Below are 6,401 nucleotides of genomic sequence, written 5' to 3' on the forward strand. Positions count from 1 at the left end.
TGGTCCCTCTTCTCGCTCATTGTAATTAAGATTCTTGTCCCTCACCCTTTATTTTATAACTTCATTCTTGGAAGTAGATCTGTTTTCTGTCCTGCTGGGCTATTTTGGTTGAGATTTAAGGATCTGTATGATTTTTTAAAAAATTCTTATCGATAGCAATCACCAGGATATAACATTAAGGTATGCAAGTCTCATACTGTTATACTTGGGAGTCTGGTCATTTCAGTCTCTACTTACACGTTAAGCTTAGATTTCCACCTTTATTTCTAAGTTATATTCTATCCAGCAAAGTATAATATTAATATTTTCAATTTTTTCATAATTTATTGTTTTCTGTAAATTGCTGCTTTAGAATATACATGTACTCTGGGTTTTCTCTTCCAATATAGTAGAAAAGTAACTTAGGAAACTCCCAATAACTTTTTGGGGCCCACAAGTATTGTCTATCATCTGTCATCCAGATCAAGAGTTGTCTCAAAGATACGTTTCAAAGGACAACTGGACTTTCTTGGCTCCTCCCCCCTTGAAAATATTTCCCTTAGAAACATAGAAACATAGAAGACTGACGGCAGAAAAAGACCCCATGGTCCATCTAGTCTGCCCTTTTACTATTTCCTGTATTTTATCTTACAATGGATATATGTTTATCCCAGGCATGTTTAAATTCGGTTACTGTGGATTTACCAACCACGTCTGCTGGAAGTTTGTTCCAAGGATCTACTACTCTTTCAGTAAAATTCTCATTTTACTTCTCATCCAAAAAGCTTCTTCAGTTCAGTTCACTTCTTATCCAGGAAGCAGCTTCATTGGATGATAAGCGAAACATTTTCAAGAAAGAAAACAAATCCCAAGAAAGACCAGTTGCATTTTCAAAAGCACCTTTGAGACAACCACATGTACTGTTCATCAGAAAGATAAATCACATCTTCTGTGTCTGTTCCAGGTAAAACCTTTCCTTTATTTTAGAACTCATCGTGAGCACTGACTCATCATTATTTTTTGTTACAGGGATGAAGGCTGTAGGTCAGATATGCTCTTATTATAACCTACACTATGAATGTGCACAGTTGAAGATTGCCCCTTTGAGATTCAACTTTCATTTCTCCTGGTTCCGGCTGGAAACAGTGTTTCAATATGTGCAGTGTCTTATCTTTAACTGCTTATAACAAATTACATAATCCTGCAGTGAAGATTAGCTCTCAGCTTTTAAGCTTTTCTACATTGCAAAAGAATATAGCTTAATAAAGTGGCCTGCCCTGTTGTAGTTTTGTATTCTGAAGTACAGTGATCCCTCGATTATCGCGAGGGTTCCGTTCCAAGACCCCTCGCGATAATCGATTTTTCGCGATGTAGGGTTACGGAAGTAAAAACACCATCTGCGCATGCGCGCCCTTTTTTCATGGCCGCGCACGCGCACATGGTGGAGTTTGCGTGGGCGGCGGGGAAGACCCAGGGAAGGTTCCTTTGGCCGCCCAGCAGCTGATCTGCTCGGCAGCGCAGTGAGGAGCCGAATCGGGGTTTCCCCTTTGCGTGGGCAGCGGGGAAACCCTGATCTTCGTCTGCTCGCTGCTGCTGCGGCCGCCCAGCAGCTGATCTGCTCGGCAGCGCAGCGAGGAGCCGAATCGGGGTTTCCCCTTTGCGTGGGCGGCGGGGAAACCCCGATCTTCGTCTGCTCGCTGCTGCTGCGGCCGCCCAGCAGCTGATCTGCTCGGCAGCACAGCAGCAGCGAGCAGACGAAGATCGGGGTTTCCCCGCCGCCCACGCAAAGGGGAAACCCCGATTCGGCTCCTCGCTGCGCTGCCGAGCAGATCAGCTGCTGGGCGGCCGAAGGAACCTTCCCTGGGTCTTCCTCGCTGATGCCCCCGCCCGCCGCCCGCCCCGCCCGCCACCCGCCAGCAAGAGGGGGAGAGATAGAGAAAGAGAGAGAAGGAAAGAAAGAGATGAGAGAGGGAGGAAGAGAGTGTGAGAGAGGAAGAAGCAAGATAGAGAAAGAGAGAGAGAAAAAAATGAGAAAGGAAGGGAGTGACGTCATCGGGTGGGAAAAATCGCGATATAGCGTTTCGCGAAGAACGAGATCGCGAAAATCGAGGGATCACTGTACTGTATATTAGTAAATGTAAACAATACTTATATCTACTTTTTGAACTTGCAACCCAAACCATGTTTGATGAGTAGTTAGTAGGCAGGCTTTTGAATGCCTATATTCTGCTGCCTCTGCCTCATTTGCTATGAATTTGGAGAACTGCACATAGTTTGGTCTTGGAATTTTGTTGTATGGGTATACTGTGTATATATGTAAAATGACAATAATGAATAGTAATCATTTCTTGTTTCTATATACAGAAATAATTATTTATAATCCACTTCAAACATACTCTTGCTTCATAGAGCTCAGATAGTTTTTTCTTCCATATTTAATTCCTCTGACATCAACTCTTCCATTTTGAGCTTACAATCAGTTTGTACATTTAAATGATCTGTCTTAATGTCTGCTTGCCTACCTACCTACCTACCTACCTAATTTAAAACTGCCCACCTACCTACCTAATTTAAAACTTTATGGCATATACTACTGACTCCCTTCCACCTACTCAAGTCTATACAGGTTTAACCTGTATGTCTGAAACTTGTCAACACCACAGGTATTATCACTGTAGTTCTGGCTAACATTTTTGTTTGGACTCCATTTTTTTTCCTGTAGAGGCTTCAGGGCAGAAAGAGAATGATCAGCCAGGGCATTTCCTACCCAACTGGGGGGGAATAAAAGAAACTCAAAGAGTTCCTTTAAAAACTAATGCATGGTGTACAGCATAACAGCAAGAGGAAAATAATTATTCTCTGATCAGTAGCTGAAAAATTATATTCGTGCTAACCCCATATTATTCCATTAATTGGAAAGACCCTTTTGTTTTTTAGCACTTTAAAGAAACTGAAAACTTGAGATTTAGAAAAGAATATTCTTCATCCGAAATCAGATATCATTAGTACAACACTCACAGATCTCAATAGTGGAAAATGCCACATATGGAAAAAAATATAGGTAATACATTTCCCAAAGTTAATGTAATGCAATATAAAAATACTATAGTCATACTGGTTTAAAAGTAAATACATATTCATGTGAGATGCGCTTTCCAGAATGTTAATATATGGACCTGGGCCTGACGGAATCATGGGACGAGTTGTTAGGGGCTGTGCTGCAGAGCTAGCTGGAGTGTTCACAGATATTTTCAATCTATCCCTGTTGCGGTACTTTATCCCTTCCTTCCTCAAGATTTCCAATTATAGTGCCAGTCCTCAAGCAGACAGTAGTGGTATCCCAATAGCTTTGACATCTGTTGTCATGAAATGTTTTGAGAGACTGGAGTTAAACTATATTAAGGCTAATCTTCTATCTACTTTGGACCCATACCAATCTGCATACAGGAGTAATAGCTGAGCATTTTAATAAGTTTTTTGCAGATGAAGTCACTCAGATTGACGGACCTGGACTCCGATTGGTATGCAGTGTTGACTGACAATGAGTCAGTTGAGGTGACAGAGACTGTCTTAGTCCTGTTGTATGGGAGGAGTTTGTGCCACCTGATGGACAAGGCCATAGGAGCCATGAGCTCTGCCACCTGCTTATTGGACCCATGTCCCTCATGGCTGGTTTCGGCCAGCAGGGAGGTAACATGAGGCTGGATCCAGGCAGTTGTCAACACTTCTCTGAGGGAGCGGTCCTTTCTGGATCCCTTAAAGGAGGCAATTGTGTGTCCCCTCATCAAGAAGCCTTCCGTGGATCCAGCTATTTGGATGGGTGTAACAGGCTCAGGCTCAACCCCGACAAGACAGAGTGGCTATGGGTTTTGCTTCCCAAGGACAATTCCATCTGTCCGTCCATTACCCTGAGGGAGGAGCTCTTGATCCTCTCAGAGAGGGTCTGCAATTTGGTTGGGAGTCCTCCTCAATCGACAGTTGAGCTTAGATCACCACCTCTCAGCTATGGCGAGGGCAATGTTTGCATGGGTTCGTCTGGTGCACCAGTAGGTTAAGAAAGATCAAGTGTGACCTTATAAAACTGTATGAAGTTACACGCAGGAATATGTGAATCTGATTCATTTCTTTTGCTTACAAGGCAAATCTCTGCTTCATATTTTTTTAAAAATGACTGGAAAGTTGTAATAGTTAAAAATGTTGAGCTCCACTGAGATGCGTACGGGATGGTTTACTTCTGTGAATGTACAAAGTGGCTAGAGTTCTTAACGTTCTCTTTTTCCACAACAGAAATACTCCAACTGCTCACAATATGCTGCTCTCCTAAAGGGCTTTTCGGTTCCCATAATAATGAATGCCTATATATATAATCAATTTAGGAAGTTTTGGAAAGAAGCAGCCACAGTGGAATGTCCCATGCAGTTGAGCAATATGGATTGGTTTTGTCATTAAAATAAATGAAAAGCCAGGAATCTTAACCATCTCTTAAATATGCAAAAATGAATCAAATTTCCCCCCAACCCAGAATAAATTTTAGACTAGACTTTTTTGCTGTTAGTAATTATGTGCAGAGAAGAGCAACAAAGATGATTAGGGGACTGGTGGCTAAAACATATGAAGAACGGTTTCAGGAATTGGGCATGGCTAGTTTAATGAAAAGAAAGACTAGGGGAGACAGGATAGCCGTGTTCCAATATCTCAGGGGTTGCCACAAAGAAGAAGGAGTCAACTTATTCTACAAAGCACCTGAGGGTAGGACAAGAAGCAATAGGTGAAAATTAAACAAGGAGAGAAGTAACTTAGAACTAAGGAGAAATTTCCTGACAGTTAGAACAATTAATCAGTGGAACCGCTTGCCTCCAGAAGTTGTAAATGCTCCAACATTGGAAGATTTAAAGATGATGTTAGATACCATTTGTTGGATACCATTTGTGTGAAATAGTGTAGGATTTTTTGTCTAAGCAAGACTAGAAGACCTCCAAGGTCCCTTCCAACTCTTGTTGTTGTTATGATGATGATGATGGTTCTATGAGAATAGGAAACCCTATTCTAGTAAAGATTCATATAGAAGTTCAGTTACTATATATCCCCATAACATTTGAAATAAAAAGACAGGGAATATTTAACCTTCATGAAGAGAAATGTTGATGATATGCATGTACTGATTTTCTTTTGTCTATTACTTTTCCAAATTTGAAAACATTACTTAAAAGATAAATTAATAATACTCCTTATATACATAGATTTTCTTCTACAAAATACCTGTGTCTAAACACACACACCCCAACACATTTTACCACATTCACTGTAACATAAATTCTGTGACTATGTCTCTCCCAAAGATTTAAGGGAAACAAGAGTATGTTTCATACACAAAAGTACTACTGAACATATGCAGAATAAATATTGAAATATGTTTTACCAGTATGGTAGAATAGCAATAGCATTTAGATTTATATACCGCTTCCCAAAGCTTTACAGCCCTCTCTAAGCAGTTTATAGAGAGTAAGCACATTGCCTCCAACAATCTGCGTCCTCATTTTACCGACCTTGGAAGGATAGAAGGCTGAGTCAACCCTGAGATTCGATCTGCCAAACTGTGGAAGCCTGTGATCAACAAAAGTAGCTTGTAGTACTGCACTCTAACCACTGTGCCACCAACGCTATTATATTTTGATTAATAATATAGATTTACAATCCAAGATTAACATATTTATTCAATGCTTTACACATTTTAATTGCTTTTCACTTTAAAGCAGAATTACTTATAATTTCAGCCCAGGTGTCAATCACTAATAAGAGCCATAATTAGTTGTACAGAAGGGTTTATGCTTAATTTTCTCATGTCCAAGTCCTTATAATTTAAAAAGGAACCGCCATTGTTAATTATGTTTTCTGAAACAAAATTCCATTTAAATCATTAAATCACATTAATATGATTTCAATATATTGCTTAATATATTTATACATTAATATTTATAAAATTAATACTGTTAATCACTTATATCAATGGTTGACCATACCAGTACTGAATATCTTAATTTTTGCAGTCCAGTCCACCTGACTCTACTTTTTACTAATAACATCCACATGGATAATTAGGAAATGGGGCTGAGGGGTAGTTTAACTGTTAGAAGTGAATTCTTTTGTGTCATTAGCTCTAAATAAGAAATTTATAAAACTACAAAAGAGTGACTCAACTGCTAAAGAAAAATATTACATATTAAATAGATAAGTATTGCGATGGATAAGCTGCATAGTAAAAAATCATAGACAATCGTTTGCTCTGCATCTTCCCAGCCCAATTCTTCTTTCATTCCCTCCTCTGCCCTCTGGAATGAAGCTGACCTTGGATGAAAGAAAAAAAATCCTGAAAAGGGGCTGGAGTGTTGTGGCACTTAGATGAGAGTGCCAGGAAACTCGAG

This window comes from Erythrolamprus reginae, chromosome 5 (genome assembly GCF_031021105.1).
Source record: "Erythrolamprus reginae isolate rEryReg1 chromosome 5, rEryReg1.hap1, whole genome shotgun sequence".
NCBI lineage: Eukaryota > Metazoa > Chordata > Lepidosauria > Squamata > Dipsadidae > Erythrolamprus > Erythrolamprus reginae.